Source organism: Olea europaea, chromosome 4 (assembly GCF_002742605.1).
Source record: "Olea europaea var. sylvestris chromosome 4, O_europaea_v1, whole genome shotgun sequence".
Taxonomy (NCBI): domain Eukaryota; kingdom Viridiplantae; phylum Streptophyta; class Magnoliopsida; order Lamiales; family Oleaceae; genus Olea; species Olea europaea.
Window position 1 is genome coordinate 1,817,957 of NC_036240.1, and position 20,199 is coordinate 1,838,155.

Here is a 20,199-nt window from a genome sequence, read left to right on the forward strand (position 1 = left end):
TTTTTCTCGCTGCGTCAATTTCAAGTTGAACTACTCTATAACTGTACATGTCACTGTTGGCAATTAAATAACCTAATGCCAAATAACATTAATGAAAATTTGATGAGAACTTGTAGTCACACGACTTGATGAAGCTAAAAATAATGGTACGACCAAGAAACTTGGACAAGCGTACTAATGAGGTTGTATAGAAGTGAATGAACTGATAAAGAAAAGATAACTACAAAGAGCATTTTTGGTTAAGCTTAAAAATAAGTAAAAATTTATTCCTAAGTGCCTTGCATTCTCAAACAAGTTTGGATAAAGTACTTTATCTTGCGTTCTATTTAAAAAAAAAAAAAAAAAGTTGCTTGTTCCCAAAGTAAATCTTCCTATTGAAAAAATTAACTCATTTACTTTTTTTTGAACTTAGCCCAGCTTTCTGAAGTTGCAATTTAGTAGGAAGAGGTCTCCATCAATTTGCCACTTGGATGCGGTCCTTGAACAAGGAGATATTCCACCCCAAGAGGGAAGTCCTGATTTTACTATCTTTCTACTTCTTGAAGGATGTATCACTAAAAAATGCAACTATGGCTTGGAGATAGAGATAGTTGATAATAAGCCACACAATTGGGACAAAGTGACATGTTTCAAACCCATACCAGTTGCTAGATATTCTGGAGTTGCATATCCATAAGTTCCCATGACCCTTGTGGACACATGGCTTTTATCACCTGTTGGCCCATCCTTGGCTAAAGTCCGAGAGTTTTGCATTTTAGTTCTGCCATATCAATAAAATTAGGCTGAGGTAAAATGAAGTTTCTTGGAATACGTCTCTTTATCAATGTACTTTTGGCCCAATAAGAGAGGATTATTTACCAAATCAAGCAATATGTTGGAAGTTAGTCCCTGTAAATAACTTTCGTTTCGGCATTGTGAAGAAAAACAAGCCCCTTTGCAGCTCCAAGAGCAACCTTAAGGCGAAGATTCCAAGAAAGAGGCTGGAAATAAGAACCTTTTGTTACATTGAAGGCGTCACTTCAATTTAATAATTACTAGAATATTATTTGGAAATTTATATACATATTTGCAAAAATGAAGACTCACTCCTAAACAGATGGTTCTCTAAGCTGCCTCGTGGCATGAATTCATACACCAAAAGTCGATGTTCATCCTTCAAGCAATAGCCAATCAATTTCACAAGATGAGGATGAGAAAACTGCCCCAAATAATTCACCTCTGCCTATAAGAACACACAAAATAAATTAAAGTGCCTATGTAATTGAGCATTTTTATGCACCATATGAAAGTTCGGTTTAATGGTTTAAACTTCCGGGAAACTCACCAACCACTCCCGTTAGCCCTGAAAACTTTCCTGGTGAAGCTTTTTAACTCAATAACCATGCCGGTCCCAGCCTTAGCAGCAGCAAAAGAGTTTTCGTCAATCCAACCCTTGAAGACTGGGCCATATCCGCCTTCTCCAAGTACACTGTCGGGCCGAAAGTTTCGAGTGGCCATCTTTCGATCAGCAAAATTAAAGCTCTTCAAGTTTGAAGCTTGCAAGATCTCGCCCTCAGTCCGAGGAGTAGGTGGCACCGATACTGACAAGACCTTGCTACTCGAGTTGCTCAAATCGCTCCCATTCGTTCTTTCAACTTTCGAATTTTCCCCTAATAAAATCAATCAATAAAATATTTATAAATTACTAAGAATCACTGTGCTTTTTTCTTTTCTTTTTTTTCCCCTGTAGAACAAGACATTCCTAATCATTCTTGTTTTGTTTTGTGAAACTGCCAATTCACTGAGGAAATTTGAAGCTAATTTTTAACAAAATAAATGGGAAAACTCAAAAATATTGAAGAATTTATTCTTATGCGTTTACATAAGCAGTAAATTTTGATACAGAACCGACACAAACAGTGCTGATTGATAACCAAATACAAAGTCCTTAACTCTGTAGATAAAACTCACCACATAAAAATTTATCAAAAAAATTCAAAAATACCTTTTATTGCACAAATTAACAAGAGTTCTTGAAGATTTGAATGGAAATATATGCCTGTAAATATTTACCTGTACCAGCTGGGTTGCTTTCAACTTTCACTTTAGCACTCAAACAAATCCCCATGGGAAAAAAGGACCCACCTTTCTTGAAGATCATGAAAAAATTCAAAAAGTCAGATCTAAGGCATGAAAATAAAAATAAAAAATATTTTAAGAAAAGCCCAGAAACATATATGGATTGAAGAAAATAAATGCCCACCTCTATTTTGTTGGAAAAATGAGTAAATGGTTCACATTTAGCACAATTTTCGATGGGATCCGTTGGTCCAAAGTGGAAGATCAAAATTAATTTGTGTTTTCCTCCAGGAGAGTATCAAAATCATATATTTACTTGTAAAAAATGAAGTTTGAGTGAATGAGAAATTAGAGTTCAAAGTTCACTATTGGAAGATGATTTATGTGGGAAGAAATTGAGTTTCTCCCACATAGAAAAAATATGAAAGCAGGAACTACTTTAAATATGGTTGCACATTGGAAGGGTGTAATCATGTGTAGCATAAAGACTCTCTCCACATATGCACGCAGGGGGTGCAAATCACGGACCAAAATAGCTTTCGGATCTTGAACTTGTGTGCAAGCGTGACCTGCATACACGAATGTTGGACCGAACGGAGCAAAAGTTGGCCCGTTTGCAGTGTCCACGTTTTGCATTTTTTTTTTTGGTTTTCTCCAATTGACCTTTGAGTTTTTGAAACTCCAAAACTCCTAGAAATTGAAGCAACTCCAGGTTTTATTGTTATGGAGTTTAATGGAAAGATTTAACATATATTAAATCTCATAATTTTCCAACAATTGCAGCACACAAAAATAGGCAAAAAACATTCTGCATATTCTGATTTCGCAAAGTTGGTCTATCTCAATTTCTGTCAGCGTCGTCATTGTGGTGATATTGTTTGAATACTAATCAATTCGCATGAGTAGTATCTGTGGTGCTCAAATCCTACAAATTTTATCGTTGTATCATGAGAAACAGACATTCGGATTAAATCTCATGTACTTACGGTGAGAGGGTGAATCTGTTTTAAGAAAACTGTACTCGCACAAGCCTCGGGTTGAAAGTCCATCCGTTATTTATATATTTCTGCAATTTATTTGTGTGATTCATATAACTTGCAGTTTTATTATTTTGTCGTTCCATTTTTGTTTATTAAAAATTAATCTGCGTTATTTGGCCAACTAGATTAATTGATTAAATTAATTTGTTTATTCTATTAAAAATTAAATTTGCTAGATTTTGTCTTGTTCACTGCATATACGGTGTTCTGCAATTCCGATATGTGTAAGCGCAAAACCAGTATCTAAAAATAATATATGCATATACGGTCTGCTGTGCAAATATGGTATGCTGCAAATACGGTAAACTGTAAATACGGTATGTTGCATATACGATATGTATAAATCCAACATGTAAAGTTCATATACGGTATGAATGAATCCGATTTCATCCACTACACTAAAATCCAACATATTTCTTGAAAATAAGCTCTGAAAAAAAAAATAAGATGGGATTCTAGCGTGTGTGTGAAAGACGGAGAAGAGAGCTCAGAGCTGACTAATGCATACTTAGTAGGGGCACGTAATGAAGTCTGAAGGTTGGAAGACGAAGGTATTAATGGGACATGCGACCATAAACTATAAAGTTAGAAACATTGTCTTTGAGGAAGAAGTTAAGGAATGATCGATTTCGATTCCTACTATTGCTTTTGATAATGTACAGGTTTCTATACCTGTTGTTGATCAAGAAGTATATCCAGAAATTCAACAAGACAATGTTGAAGTACCTCCCATCCAAAATGAGGTAATTATTCCAGAAATACAAACTCAACAACCTCAAGAGCCAATACTACTTGTTGCATAAATTGAAAGGAACCACCATGTTGAAATCAAAGAGAAAATGAAAAGTGCGGAAACATACATTGATCCATGAATCTGACTGCTTTAATTAGGGTTTGGTCTTTCAATTGATACGTGATTTTCCTTCCTTTGTTTTTTTGAAAAGTCTCTGTTGATGGAGATGCAGAGATACCATAAAAAAATCACATTTAAATTGGAGACCATAACCATTTATTAAAATAACTGCAATTGGCAGTTATTAACTTTAAGTTATTTCAAATCGGCCTCTCATCAATTCAAAATAACACCTTCTGGTCTCTATACTTTAATCCCATAAAATTTAATACTCATTAGTCCAAAATTAAATCCAATGGATCACTTTATCAACTACATTTCTTTAAAATAGCACCACACATTCTAATAAATGTACATGTGTGGCCCCCAAAGTTGAAATTTTTCCAACAATTTCCCACTAGGCCAAACATGTTACATTATAAATGTGCACAGACTTATGAGCTCAAAATTGTGCTATAGTTATTAAGGATATTTCCAAACAATCTCGTCCATTAGTTACATCGATGTAGGATCAAAGCGATTGTCGTCACATTTAGCGTGACTAAATCCATCAATGGTCACGTACACCCATACAACTAAATGACATATATCAATTATGGGAGTATAGCATGGAAATTACATGTTATGTGATCCGAACATGTCTATTTCCAACTGGTCCAACCTTATTTCTTAAGTGAGATCAGTACTGAACATAATAACAGAGTGGAATGAACTGAATACTTTATTTTTGTACAGAAAATATTCAAATACACAAATGTGTTTAAAGAACTAAACATATATAAAGCAATAAGAATACAAACTCCCACTAAAACATAATATCCTCAAGAAGTACAACACCCATATGAGCGGTGTGCTCATGAAAGACCTTGGGTGGTAATCCCTTAGTAAGCGGATCCGCAATCATGGAGTTTGTTCCAATGTGCTCTATAGAAATCTGTCCACTCTGTACTCTTTCCTTCACAACCAGGAATTTAATATCAATATGTTTTGATTTAGATGAGCTCCTGTTGTTGTTAGAATATAGAACTGCTGAGTTGTTGTCACAATACAACTTTAGTGGTCTTTCTATGCCATTCAGAATGCGCAGCCCAGTGACAAAATTTCGTAGCCATATTCCATGATTAGATGCCTCATAGCATGCTACAAACTTTGCTGCCATGGTAGAAGAAGCTATGAGTGTTTGTTTGGTACTCTTCCAGAAAATAGCTCCTCCAGCTAGCAGATAAATATAACCTGGTGTGGATCTTCTACTATCTTGGCATCCAGCAAAATTAGAATCGGAGTACCCTATGATCTCTAACTGATCCGATCTGCTATATGTGAGCATATAATCCTTTTTCTCTTTAGATACCTCATAACCCTTTTGGCTGCCTTCCAATGATCCATCCCAGGGTTGCTTAAATATCTGCATAGCATTCCAACAATAAATGCTATGTCTGGGCGTGTACATACTTGAGAATACATTAGACTCCAAATAGCTGATGCATAGGGAATCTTCTGCATTTCCTTAGCTTCAAGGTCATTTTGCGGGCACTGTTTGAGACTAAATTTGTCTCCCTTAGCGATAGGGGTGTCACCTAGTTTACAGTCTTGCATATCAAACCTCTTAAGTACTTTATCGATATAACTCTTTTGTGACAATCCAATAATTCCTCGAGAACGATCCCGATGTATCTGGATCCCTAATACAAAAGAGGCGTCATCAAGATCTTTCATCTCAAAATTCTTTGATAAAAATCTTTTGGTTTCATGCAACATGCCTATATCGTTAGTGGCAAGCAGTATGTCATCAATATACAAAACCAGGAAAATATGCTTACTCCCACTAAACTTGTGATACACACAATCATCAACGACATTTACCTCAAAACCAAATGAGATAATGACCTGATGAAATTTGTGATACCATTGACGGGAAGCTTGCTTGAGTCCATAGATGGATTTCTTTAATTTGCAAACCATGTTCTTCGAGTCTCCTGACACAAAGTTTTCTGGTTGCACCATATAGATTGTCTCATCAATGTCGCCATTGAAAAAACCGTCTTGACATCCATCTGATGTAACTCAAGGTCAAAGTGCGCAATAAGTGCCATAATTGTCCTTAAAGAGTCTTTCGTTGAAACTGGAGAGAAAGTCTCTTTGAAGTCAATACCTTCCTTTTGGGTAAAGCCTTTAGCCACAAGACGAGCTTTATATCTTTCCACATTACCATTTGAATCCCTCTTGATTTTAAAAATCCATTTACAACGAATGGGCTTCACACATTTAGGTAATGGGACAAGATCCCAAACTTTATTGTCTTGCATAGACTTATACTCCTCATTCATGGCATCAATCCACTTTTGAGAGTTAGAACCCTGCATGGCTTGATGGAAATTGATTGGATCATCTCCCACCATTCCATTATTTTCCTCATATTCTTGGAAAAATACTATGAAATCATCTGAATTAGTACTTTTCCTCTCTCTCGTGGATCTCCTTAATGGTATTGGCTCTTGAGATTGTTGAGTCTGTATTTTTGGAATAATTACCTCATTTTGGATGGGAGGTACTTCAACATTGTCTTGTTGAGGTTCTGGATATGCTTCTTGATCAACAACAGGTATAGAAACCTGTACATTGTCAAAAGCAATAGTAGGAATCGAAACCGATCCTTCCTCAACTTCTTCCTCAAAGACAATGTCTCTAACCTTATTTCTTCCCCCAAACTCAACATCCTCAAAAAATGTTGTGGTTCCCGTTTCAAAAATTGACTTAAGTGTGGGATCATAAAATTTATAGCCCTTGGATCACTCAGAAGAACCAATAAAATAGCTGCTAACTGTTTTGGAGTCCAATTTCTTTTCATGTGGCCAATAAGGCCTAGCCTCAGCTGGACATCCCCAAATGTGAAAATGCTTTAGACTAGGCTTTCTGCCTGTCCAAAGTTCATAAGGTGTTTTAACAGCAGCCTTAGTTGGTACTCTGTTCAAAATATAAGCTGCAGCCTTTAATGTTTCTCCCCAGAGTGATTTTGGTAAGGTGAAATGACTAATCATACTCCTTACTATGTCCTTAAGACGTCTATTTCATCTTTCAGCTACACCATTCATGCTAAGCGATCTTGGCATGGTGTATTGTGGGACGATTCCACATTCCTGTAGGTATTTAGCAAATGGTCCCGGACATTGTTCACCTGAACTGTCATATCTGCCGTAGTACTCACCACCACGATCAGACCTAACACTTTTTATCCTTTTGTTGAGTTGATTCTCAACCTCAGCTTTAAAAGCTTTGAACACGTCCAGTGACTCAGACTTTTCATGATGAGATATAGGTACCCATAACGTGAGTAATCATCTATGAATGATATAAAATATTGTTCGTCATTCCAAGAAGCTGTAGGGAATGGTCCACAAATATCTGTGTGTATCAATTCTAAGACGTCTGAAATTCTTTTAGCACCTAATCTCCTTGTTTTGGTCTGTTTTCCCTTGATACACTCGATACAGACATCAAAATCCGTGAAGTCAAGGGAATCCAAAATATCATCTGACACAAGTCATTCAACTCTAGCTTTTGAGATGTGACCTAAGCGCTAGTGCCATAATGTTGCAAAATTTTCTTTATTTAATTTGCGTTTAGTGCCACGTGAATCCACATGCAAGGTCTCATTATATGATGCAATAATATCAAGCAAATACAGGTTATCATATGCAGATAATGAACCAGTACCAATAATATTGGAATTTAAAGAAAGACTAAACTGATTGTTTCCAAATGAACAACAATATCCAGATTTGTCCAAAGAAGAAACAGAAATTAAATTCCGTCTAAAAGACGGTACAACGAAAGTGTCTTCCAAATCCAAATAATTACCAGTTCCTAATAATAACCTAAAAGTGCCTATTACATCAACTTCTACCGATTTTCCATCACCAACATAGATGTATCTTTCACCATCACTTGGCTTTCGGTAGCTCAGGTAGCCCTGCATAGAAACACTAATGTGAGTAGTAGCACCAGAATCTATCCACCGAGTGTTTCTAGGTACTGAAGCTAAATTATTCTCAGAACAGACCAAAGTAAGAATTGTACCTTTCTTTGTACGCCATGCGTGATATTTGGCACAGTCCTTCTTTATATGTCCAGACTGATGGCAAAAGAAATAAGTATCTTTGTCTTTCTTTCGTTTCTTTTGTGTTGGACCCTTAGGAGCAGCTTCATATTCCTTCTTCTTTTTCTTGCCCTTATTTTTAGAAGTGCTTGCCAAGTGAGCACTTTCAGTTCTTTCTTGCTTCAACCTTTCTTCCTCTTGCATACAATATGAAATGAGGTCATTTAGAGACCATTTCTCCTTCTGGCAGTTATAACTGACCTTAAATTGACTGAACTGTGTAGGAAGAGAGATCAATACCAAATGAACGAGCAAGTCATCAGATAGCTCGAGCTTTAGACCTTTAAGTTTTGAAGCAATATGAGACATCTCCATGATGTACTCCCTTATGTTTCCCTTGCCCTTGTACTTCATTGAAATCAAGCTTTGCAAAAGCGTGCTTGTTTCAGCCTTATCGTTTTTCACAAAACGCTTCTCAATTTCGGCAAGGAACTCCTTGGCATTAGTTATCCCTTCGGATACTGCACCTCTAAAGGCTTCCGGAATGCCACGCTTAATGATTATTAGACTCATGCGATTTGAGCGATCCCACCTCTCAAAGTTCCCCTTTTCATCAGGAGAACTTTCTTCTGTAAGAGGAGTGGGTTCCTCAACCTGAAGTGTAAGGTCAAGATCCATGCAACCAAGAACAATCAATATGTTCTCTTTCCAATCCTTGAAGTTTGTTCCATTAAGTATGGGAATTGAATTGACATTAGCAGATATTGTAGTAGCAGATGAACTAGCTGTAGAGAGAACAGAAAGAAACAATTAATTATGCTCATATCCATATTTAATGAACAATAAATTCAAATAATGGTAAGCTCCATCTCAAGATACCTAGTGCAACATTAATATCAAGTCTTTGGACAGTAATACTAATTGCAAGTGGTACTCTCGGTGTAGTGATCGAACATTAACAATAACTCCTGTCAAATAATAAACTTATCTCTGCATTGATTTATTATTTACATGGAAACCTTATAATTGTCACACATTCACCACCACAAGTATGTATGTAATTCAGCCAAGTATTAACCTTCCTTTGGGCCGGCTAATACCCTCATGAAGAAACATACACACAACATCTAAACATCCAAATAAACTAATATACACAAAAGAGGTCACTTTGGCGACATATTGTTCCAATTAGTTTATTCAAAATGCTAGATAACCCTAATTTATTATGAATAAATTACCAAAATATTTGAATTTTATTGTTCCACATAATGAAATCTTAATTATTCCTCATAAGGGAGTCTTTAGTACCAAAATTTTAGAGAGAGAATCACTAATTTTGCATTATTAGATGCCTTTAGAAAGTTTAGGGACCTAAGGGTTAATAATTCAAAACTTTAGGGATCAAAATTTGAAATTTTTTAAAACTTTAAGGGCTAATTTTAATTAATTATGAACTTTGGGGGCTTTAATTGCAAAATTCAAACGTTTAATGGCCCAGATTAAATAATTTTCCAAAATCTAGGGGCTGAATTATTAAACTCATAACCTTAAGGTCCAACTTGGATGGATAACAAAGTTTAGGGACTGAAATTTAAAATTTAAAAACCCTAATTAGAAATTGCAAGCAAGGACCTGAGATTACAAAAATTGCACCTCAGGCCCCCGCCCCCAAAAAAACCACTCGACTGTAGGCATCTCTCTCTCTCTCTCACCATTCACGGCGCCGGCGGCCAGTGCCGGCCAGAAGCCACAGCGCTGGCCACGCCAGCGCAATTGGCAACAGCGCCGGGTGCTATTGCAACCAGCAGTAGCGCCCAGGCTGCTGCGAAATGCAGCAGCCAGCGCCGACGACGACACCTCCGTCGGCCAGATCTAGTTGCAAAATTATTTTTTTTTTAAACCAAAACCGAAAAATGAAATTTCAAAACTTTAGATTCCAAAACCCTTTTACTAGATCTAGATCTATAACCATAAATAATATGCCAAACAATTCTCAAATTCAACAATAATTAATCCAAATAGTTAAATTTGAAAATCTCAAAAAAGAAAAATTAAGATTTCAACAAATGATGGCTCTGATACCACTTGTTGCATAAATTGAAAGGAACCATATTCATAAAATCCTTTCATAAAATCATAAAATCCATGTTGAAATCAAAGAGACAATGAAAAGTGCGGAATCATACCTTGATCCATGAATCTGACTGCTTTAATTGGGTTTTGATCTTCCAATTGATACGTGATTTTCCTTCCTTTGTTTTCTTGAAAAGTCTCTGTTGATGGGGATGCAGAGATACCATAAAAAAATTACGTTCAAATTGGGGATCATAACCATTTATTAAAATAACTGCAATTGGCAGTTATTAACTTTAAGTTATTTCAAATCGGCCCCTCATCAATTCAAAATAACACCTTCTAGTCTCTACACTTTAATCCCATAAAATTTAATACCCATTAGTCCAAAATTAAATCCAATGGATCACTTTATCGACTAAATTTACTTTAAAATAGCACCACACATTCTAATAAATGTACATGTGTGGCCCCCAAAGTTGTAATTTTTTTCAACATAAACCTCTTACTATCTCTATACGAATAAATTGACTGCTGCTTTTTAACTCTGGCTAGTGTACATGAACACGATGATGTTCCCAGCTCGAGCTGCTCAAGATTTATTTTAGCAGCTCGGCTAAATAACGCCCCACTATTTGTTTAATAAAATAAAATATTCCTTTTTTGGTGAATTAGATAAGGTAATTTCACCAGGAATTTACAACCTTCTGTATAGGGATGGCAATGGAGCGGATTCGGAGCGTAGCGCTTCCACCCCGTCCAAACCTCGCCCCACCCCGCTTGCTCAGTTTAATTTTTTTATTTTTATATATTTTTATTTTTTTTATATTTTCAAAATTTCGAGTTATGTCATTATTAAAGAATAAAATACAAATTCAAAATGAGTTTTTAATTAGTGAATTGTCTCAAAATAAAATTATTTTTAATTTTTTTCCCTTCACGGGGCATCCTCGCCCCAGCCCACCCATGCCCTTGATGGGGCGCCCCACCCTGCCAACCCATTCGAAATGGGACGAATTTTTTGCCATCACTACTTTTGTAAGCGTGACATTATCTAACTTACTGTTTGTTGCATTCATGGCCCTAGTTAATTGAAAATGTTTGCTTGAAGTTTGAACGTTGGATGGACACATAATTGATATCAAACAAAATGGTAAAATTGTTCAAAGAATTATTTTATTGTGACAGGAGCCACTTAGGCACCATCACTCCAGAGGGTGTACACCTCTTGGCTGGGGTCCATGAAGCATGGCTCTTGTTAAAAAAAAAACTCTTATTATTATTATTATTATTATTATTATTATTATTATTATTATTATTATTATTATTATTATTTCTAAAACCATCCACATGGTTGATTACTTCAACTTCCATTTGAAATTCAAATAAAGTAAAATTTCTCATAATTCATGAAATATATATGCTTGTTTCAACTCATTTTTACTTCATGTAGGTAAATGCTTAGCCGAAGTGATAAAAACGAAGTCTTATTAGATTAATGGCCTAGTTCAAGTCTCATTGTAACACTGTTTCCTTTTTATTATATTAATTTTTTTCATCGCCTTCTGATCAGGTTAATGACCCGCGATCGAATCTCATTATAGCCTTGTCTTATTTTTCTTATATCAATTTTTTCATTGCCTTTTTTCTTTTTCTTTTTTCCTCTGTGCGATGTTCTTTGTATCCCCACGTGCACATTGTGACAAGGAGGTGACGAGTAAGGGCATTAATCTAGACATCACAATTAATGGGCCACGAGCAATGTAGGTGCACCCTGAAAGGAAGATGGTTGGCTGGAATAAAAAAAAGAAAGGACAAAAAAAACAAAAAGGGAAACAAAACCAATGGGAAATCATTAGCCTCGAGTATCTTGTGACTTATGAGTACATAAGGTCAAAAAGGAAATGAAAACTTTTTTAGAAGCACAAAAATAAATAAGCAGTATACTTTATTTGTCTTCAATCATCACGTATATTTATTTATTGATAGGATACAATTCAATTCCACGCGATACGATTCAATCCATTGTTGGATAGACCGATGTTATGCACAAGCTCAATCTTTGCGAATTCATTCAAAGAACTCATTTTCAACCACACATTATTTATTAAAATATTATTACACGCAAATAAAAAAAAATTCATTCTCTTTTAACCATACATTCCTCATCAACTTATTATTCCATAATACATTACAAGAAATTAATGGGGCTCAAATAGGGCCGAAAATGAATCTTAAAATCTCGAGTCTCTTCAATGGTTTCTTGATGAATTTCCACTTTTACTTTCTCTTCTTTGCCCAAAACTATAGTTTGAATAATTACTTGAATTTTTGTAAGTCCCTTTCAATTTTTCATATAATAATAATTGATGAGTATTGGAGTATAATATGTATACGAGAGGTGTATGAGAGGTCTTTTAATGCATTTTGCCGTTAGAAATTTGTAGGAGTCGAAAATTGGTTGAAAATCACATTCAAATTGATTTTCAAAAGAGTTCCAATCGAATGAGGAAAGTTACGTTCGCACGTGCATATTTTTGTATCAGCACAACAAACAATATTTTGACTATAACTTTCTCTCTCGATATCCAATTGAGGTGATTCAAAGTGCATTGGAAAACTAATTCAAAGAGTTACAATTTTTCTAGATAGAAAATTTTCAATTCAAATGTTTACCGTGCTAAAAATGGGTCTCAATATTTGACTAAAATTTTGGAAGATATCTTGTGTGATGGGAATTCGATTTATGGTAATATTCTGATCATATTCCATTCCTCTTTGACCTCTAGTTGTATCCAATTGACTCCTAGCAAACTTCAAAGTATCTCCTATAGTCCAAATCAACTATTAAATATTTATAATTTGGTCGTCCTTAAATTTTGTACTTTGCCGTTTTTCGTTTTTTCTTTCAATTTTACTTTCAACCATTGAGTTTTACCTAATAAATGAAATATACAATAAATTAGGTTGTAATTGCATAAAAGAACTATTAAATGTTTATATTTTTAGGTCCAAATAAGAATATAAAGTACACTTATCAAACACTCCCAAATTAAAACATTTATTTGTCCTCAAACAAAATCATAACATAACTTAACAAAAACACAAACACGCAAAATGTTTATGGTTAGATAATCTGACTTTTTACCCTAGGATTTGAAATTATGATATTAATTTATGAACAACTTCAAGATTACAATACCAAAATCAATATCTACTTTTCCAATGCAAGAAGAATTAAGTAAACAATCACAAGTTGCTTAAATTCCTGACCACCAATTAAGCGTCTGGATTGTGTTTCTTGTAGGGGAGCAGTATAATTTATATTGTTTGATTTAGCGGTGCTTTTGATGAAAATAAATTCTTTTAGATTCCAATTTCTTCTTAATGGAAAAAATTATTAAGTATACTTTTGGTTTTTCCATAAGCAAATATTTGATTGAAAAAACTGCCATAGTTTGTAGCAGATAACATTTTGCATCTCGAGAGAAGAGCTTGTCAGGACCTAATGGAAGTAAATTTTGTTGTTCCTGGAGTTTGAAGTTACTCCTTCGAAAACAATCCGACAGAATCACCTGAATGCAAGAATTGATCAACAGGATCTAAACAGTAATTCGGGGCTGTCGATTTCACGATATTTCCTTAAAACGAATTTGCTGCCTTTAATGGTGTTAAATGCATTCAGCAATCGTTTCCCAGGATAGAACGAATTTTCATCTCCTATGGAAGCAACACTGCAATCTGCAGGAGTTCCAACGAACTCAACGAAGTGTATTTTACTTCGAGACAATATCAGAACGAGAGAGAGAGGGAAATGAGATTCAAAGTACAGAAGTTTGCAATTAAAATGGTATAGATTTTCTGGTAGAAAGGCTGGCTATTTATAGACTTGTTCGTGACCATTCGAACAGTCATCACCTTTCAGACAAATCTCAAAAATCTGAACAGACATGTTGTTCTTAAAAGTCGTGTCTGTTAAGTCGGTTAACAGTCGACTGTTTGGTCGGTAAACAGTCGAAACAGTCAACTGTTAAAAGAAAATAAAACACCCGGAATAAGCCAAAATTTAAATTTCATATTGTACCCAAGAATTTGATTATTTACAATTTGGCCCAAAATTTTAAATAAATTTTGTCCAAAAAGTTAATATAGTGTAAAGGTCCACCCGTACTCGGACTCGGACTCTGACATGGGCACGTGCTCGTGCCGATGCCGTGCCGGTCGGTCGGACGAACGGCGGCGGCGACGCGCGCGTGTGGGTTTATGACCGAACCCAATAGGATATAGGTCTTCCCCCTTCCAAAAACTATTGGTACCCCTTGGGGCCCAAACCCAATTCCAAACTTCCACCTGATAAACCACACCAAAGTTTCCTAACTTTCCTATGTGGGATAAGTGTTTGGAAAATCAAATTCTTCCATAATCCTTAGTTTATGTAGGTTACTTTAACACTTAATATTTCATTCAATTTTAAATGATTTTCGATAAATAAATATATCACGTTAATCATCTCGTGGAGTCGAACGTGAATATGCTAGGTCTCGTATTAATTAAAAGGTGGGTCCTACTGAAATTTGGGCTCAAAGTTGACAATTAACCATTTTTTCCAACAATCCCCCACATGAATGAAATATGTTGGCCTTTATTCCAAACGATAACATCTGATATTTTTTTCAAAGAAAAAATTGAAGAAGACTGCATCGGGATAAATAATCAATGACTTTGAACTTTCCCTAATAAAATCTATCGGAATTCCTTAGCCAATCAGTAGCAAGTTGCTTTGAACAGTTAGTCGTTTATGGAAACCTAGACAATAGAAGTCACACAGTTTTCTTTGAACACAGTTGGTTCTCACGTTTGTGTCCATTTTGGCCTTGGACACCTCCTGGTTCATGAGTGGTTTTTAGAGAATTCATCTTCACCTTATTCTCTTAGAAGCAGCCCCTTCTCACTCACATAGGTGATTTCCATAAAGAGTATTCTGCTATACTCCACTTGAACGAATCAAGATATAAAAATCATTAAAAGCGTATCTTAACTTATTTCGCGGCAGCTGGGCACTGGCTCATCATAGGAATGGGTAGAAGTAAAATCTTCCCAGTGCATACTAAATTTTTCACAGTTCGATTGTCCCATTGAACCTAGATCTTGGGATCTCCAGTCAATTAGGTTGGGTTGCCACTATGAAAACTTTTGATTATTTTATTAGTTTTAATCTCATCCCCTTCGATGAACTTTCGACTTGCTCTCTTGTTAAAATTTTAGTTAGCGGATCTGCAATATTCTCTATTGATTTCACATACTCTATAGAGATAATGCCTGTAGAGAGCAATTGTCTAACAGTATTGTGTCTACGACGTATATGTCGAGATTTACCGTTGTACATTGCATTTTGTGCCCTTCCAATTACTGATTGACTATCGCAATGGATACATATAGCAGGCACAGGTTTTATCCAACATGGAATATCTTCTAAAAAGTTTCGTAGCCATTCGGCTTCTTCTCCGGCTTTGTCTAATGCAATGAATTCAGATTCCATTGTTGATCTAGCTATACATGTCTGTTTTGAAGATTTCCACGATATTGCAGCACCTCCAAGTGTAAAGACATATCCACTTGTTGATTTGGAGTCTTTAGTATCAGATATCCAATTTGCATCACAGTATCCTTCAAGTACTGCTGGATATCTCGAATAGTGCAATCCAAAATTTTGGGTATGTTTTAAATACCCTAAAACTCTAACAATAGTCTTCCAATGATCAGTGCTTGGATTACTTGTATATCGACTTAGCCTACTAATTGAATAAGCAATATCAGGTTGAGTGCAATTCATGACATACATTAAACTGCCAATGATACGAGAGTATTCCAATTGAGACTTACTATCACCAGTATTGGAAAAAAGATGCATACTAACATCCATAGGTGTTTTCATAGGAATAATATTATATTTCTTGAATTTATCAAGAATCTTCTCAATGTAGTGTGATTGAGACAATATGAGACCATCAGATGTTCTAGAAATTTTAATTCCTAATATAACATAGGCCACACCTAAATCTTTCATTTCAAATTTACTTGTTAGCATCATTTTTGTAGTTTGAATTATGGTATCATTGTTGCCCATAATCAACATGTCATCTACATATAAACATACCATGACATATCCATTTGGAGTGTTCTTGACATAAACACATTTGTCACACTCATTAATTTTGAAACCATTTGACATCATAACCATGTCAATTTTTTCATGCCATTTCTTAGGAGCTTGCTTTAATCCATATAATGATTTAACAAGTCGACGTACTTTCTTTTCTTGTCCTAAGACCACAAATCCTTCAGGTTGCTCCATATAAATTTCTTCATCCAATTCCCCATTCAAAAATGTCGTTTTAACATCCATTTGATATATATCCAAACCATTCAATGCTACTATTGCAATAAGCATACGTATGGATGTGATTCTTGTCACAGGAGAATAGGTATCAAAATAATCAAGACTTTCTTTTTGCTTATAGCCTTTAGCGACAAGTCTTACTTTATATTTGTCAATTGATCCATCTACTTTCATTTTCCTTTTGAAAATCCATTTACATCCCAAAGGCTTATTACCGGGAGGGAGGTCTACTAATTCCCAAGTATGATTTTGAAGTATGGATTCAATTTCACTATAAACAACTTCTTTCCAATATGAAGCTTCGGTTGATGACATAGCCTCCATAAAACTTTGAGGTTCATTTTCTAACAAATATGTTAGAAAACCAGGCCAAAAGGAGGTTGACGTCCTAGCCCTCTTGCTTCGTCTAGGTTGTTCATTTATAGATTCTTGACCTATAGTCTCTTCGTTTTCACGAGATCTCTTTTGTGAATTTGATTCACCTTGCATGTTATAAGGAAAAGTATTTTCGAAAAATGTAGCATCCCTTGATTCAATAATTGTATTAACATGCATATCAGGTATTTCAGACTTATATACCATAAATCTGTACGCATTACTATGGTAGGCATAACCAATGAATACACAATCAATGGTTTTAGGTCCTATCTTAACCCTTTTAGATTTAGGAACTACTACATTAGCCAAACATCCCCATACCTTCAAGTATTTATAATTAGGTTTGTGACCTTTCCATACTTAATAAGGCATCTTTTGCGTTTTTCGATGTGATAGTTTGTTAAGAATATAGTTGACAGAAAGCAAGGCTTCCCCCCACAAGTTCTGCGGTAATCCAGAACTTATTAACATAGCATTCATCATCTCCTTCAATGTTCGATTCTTGCGTTCAACAATACCATTAGATTGAGGAGAATAAGGCGCGGTAGTTTGATGAATAATTTCGTGTTCCGAACAGAATTTTTCAAATGGTGAATCATATTCACCACCTCTATCACTTCTTATGGCCTTAATCTTTTTGCTAAGTTGATTTTCAACTTCTAACTTGTAGTGTTTAAACACTTCAATTGCTTCGTCTTTGCTTTTGAGCAAATACACATAGAAATATCGAGTACAATCATCGATAAAAGTGATAAAGTACTTATTACCTCCTCTAGTTTGAACAAATTTTAAATCACATATGTCGGTGTGAATTAAATCTAGGGGTTCGGTACTTCTTTCAACAGAACGAAAGGGTAGACGTGACATTTTGGCTTCTATACATATATCGCATTTGTGATTAGGATTTAAATCACACTTTGGTAATAAATCTGATTTGATTAGTCTACGCAAAGTGTTATAACTTGTATGTCCTAATCGTTCATGCCAAATGTTAAATGACTCAAGCAAGTAAGAAGAAGATTTATTCTTATTCATAATTGGAGGTACAACAGTCATTACATTTAATTTAAAGAGCCCTTCATTCAGGTAGCCTTTTCCTACAAATATTTCATTCTTTGAGAGTACAAATTTGTCCGAGACAAATACTAGCTTAAACCCGTTCTTACTTAGTAGAGAACCAGATACCAAGTTTTTCCTAATATCAGGCACATGAAGAACATCATTCAGAGTGAGATCTTTTCCACTTGTCATTTTCAGCACTATCTTCCCATGTCCTTTTACCTTGGAAGATGACGAGTTTCCCATGTAGAGATGTTCATCATGATCCATTGCTTTGTAGGTAGAGAACATCCCACGGTTTGAGCATATGTGACGAGTAGCTCCAGTATCTACCCACCACTCCTTAGTGTTTCTAATTAAGTTGCATTCAGAGACGATCGCAGAAAGATTCATGTCTTGTACCTTATCAGTGAGGTTCTTATGTTCTGTTACATTGGCCTAGTTAGTTTTTCCCTTCACATTTTTTGGCTTTCGACGATCCTTTGATCTATGTCCTGCCTTGCCACAATTGTAACAGTTGCCTTTAAACTTTTTAGCAGTTTTTGAAGAACCAATTTGTCCTTCCCCATTGTGCTTCCTCTTTTTGCTTGTCTTGAAGCCTCCTTTTACAATGTTGGCTTTTGATTCCATCGAATTAGATGCACCATTCCTTTTTTCCGTTTTGCGATTGTCTTCTTCTATTCTCAATTGGACAATGATATCTTCAAGTTTCATTTCCTTCCGCTTGTGCTTTAGGTAATTCTTGAAATCCTTCCATGAAGGTGGTAATTTCTCAATTAGTGCAGCGACTTGGAATGATTCACTTAGCTTCATTCCTTCGGCATGGATGTCACTAAGTATGATATGAAGTTCTTGAACTTGGGATATGACAGTCTTGTTGTCAACCATTTTATAATCCAAAAAACGATCGACAATGAATTTCTTCGTGCCTGCATCTTCGATTTTGTACTTTGTGTCCAAAGATTCTCACAGTTCTTTTGCGGACTTAGCATTGCACTACACATAATATAATGTGTTATCCAGTCCATTAAGTACATAATTTCTGCCTAAGAAATCAGAATGCTTCCATGCATCAACCGCAGCCAATTTTTCAGCATCACTGTCTTGCTTGGTATATGAAGGCGCATTTTCTTTGAGAAATTTAGCCAGATTTAATGTCGTCAAATAAAAAAGTATTTTTTATTGCCAACACTTGAAATCTGACCCATTAAACTTTTTTGATTTTTCCCCGGTCGTATTCGGGAGTGTGGTACCAGAAGTTGCCATTTCTGAATCACAATTAGAAGATCAACGGTAAGAAGGAGTAGAAACAGAAACAAAGTAATAATAGAAAAAAAATTCGTTTTAAAATTGTTGTTCCTGGAGTTTAAAGTTACTCCTTCGAAAATAATCCGACAGAATCACCTGAATGCAAGAATTGATCAACAGGATCTAAACAGTAATTCGAGCCCACCGATTTCACGATGTTTCCTTAAAACGAATTTGCTACCTTCAATGGTGCTAAAGGCATCCAGCAATCGTTTCCCACGATAGAACGAATTTTCGTCTCCTACGGAAGCAGTACTGCAATCTGCAGGAGTTCCAACGAACTCAACGAATTGTGTTTTACTTCGAGACAATATCAGAACGAGAGAGAGAGAGAGGGAAATGAGATTCAAAACACAGAAAGTTTGCAATGAAAATGGTGTAAATTTTCTGGTAGAAAGACTGGCTATTTATAGACTTGTTCGTGGCCATTCGAACAGTCATCACCTTTCAGACAAGCCTCAAAAATCTGAACAGACATGCTGTTCTTAAAAGTCGTGTCTGTTAAGTCGGCTAACAGTCGACTGTTAAAAGAAAATAAAACACCCAGAATAAGCCAAAATTTAAATTTCATATTGTACCCAAGAATTTGATTATTTACAATTTGGCCCAAAATTTTAAATAAATTTTGTCCAAAAAGTTAATATAGTGTAAAGGTCCACCCGAACTCGGACTCGAACACGTGCTCGTGCCGTGCTGGTCGGTCGGACGGACGGCAACGACGGCGCGCGCGTGTAGGTTTATGACCGAACCCAATAGGATATAGGTCTTCCCCCTTCCAAAGACTATTGGTACCCTTTGGGGCCCAAACTCAATTCCAAACTTCCACCTTATAAACCGCACCAAAGTTTCCTAACTTTCCTATGTGGGATAAGTGTTTGGAAAATCAAATTCTTCCATAATCCTTAGTTTATGTGAGTTACTTTAACACTTAACA

The 20,199-nt window shown here is 35.6% G+C and overlaps 1 pseudogene; it reads right to left on the reverse strand.

The window, feature by feature from the left end:
- Positions 1-239: 239 nt before the first annotated feature.
- Positions 240-2,154, reverse strand: LOC111393232 (annotated as a pseudogene).
- Positions 2,155-20,199: the final 18,045 nt, after the last annotated feature.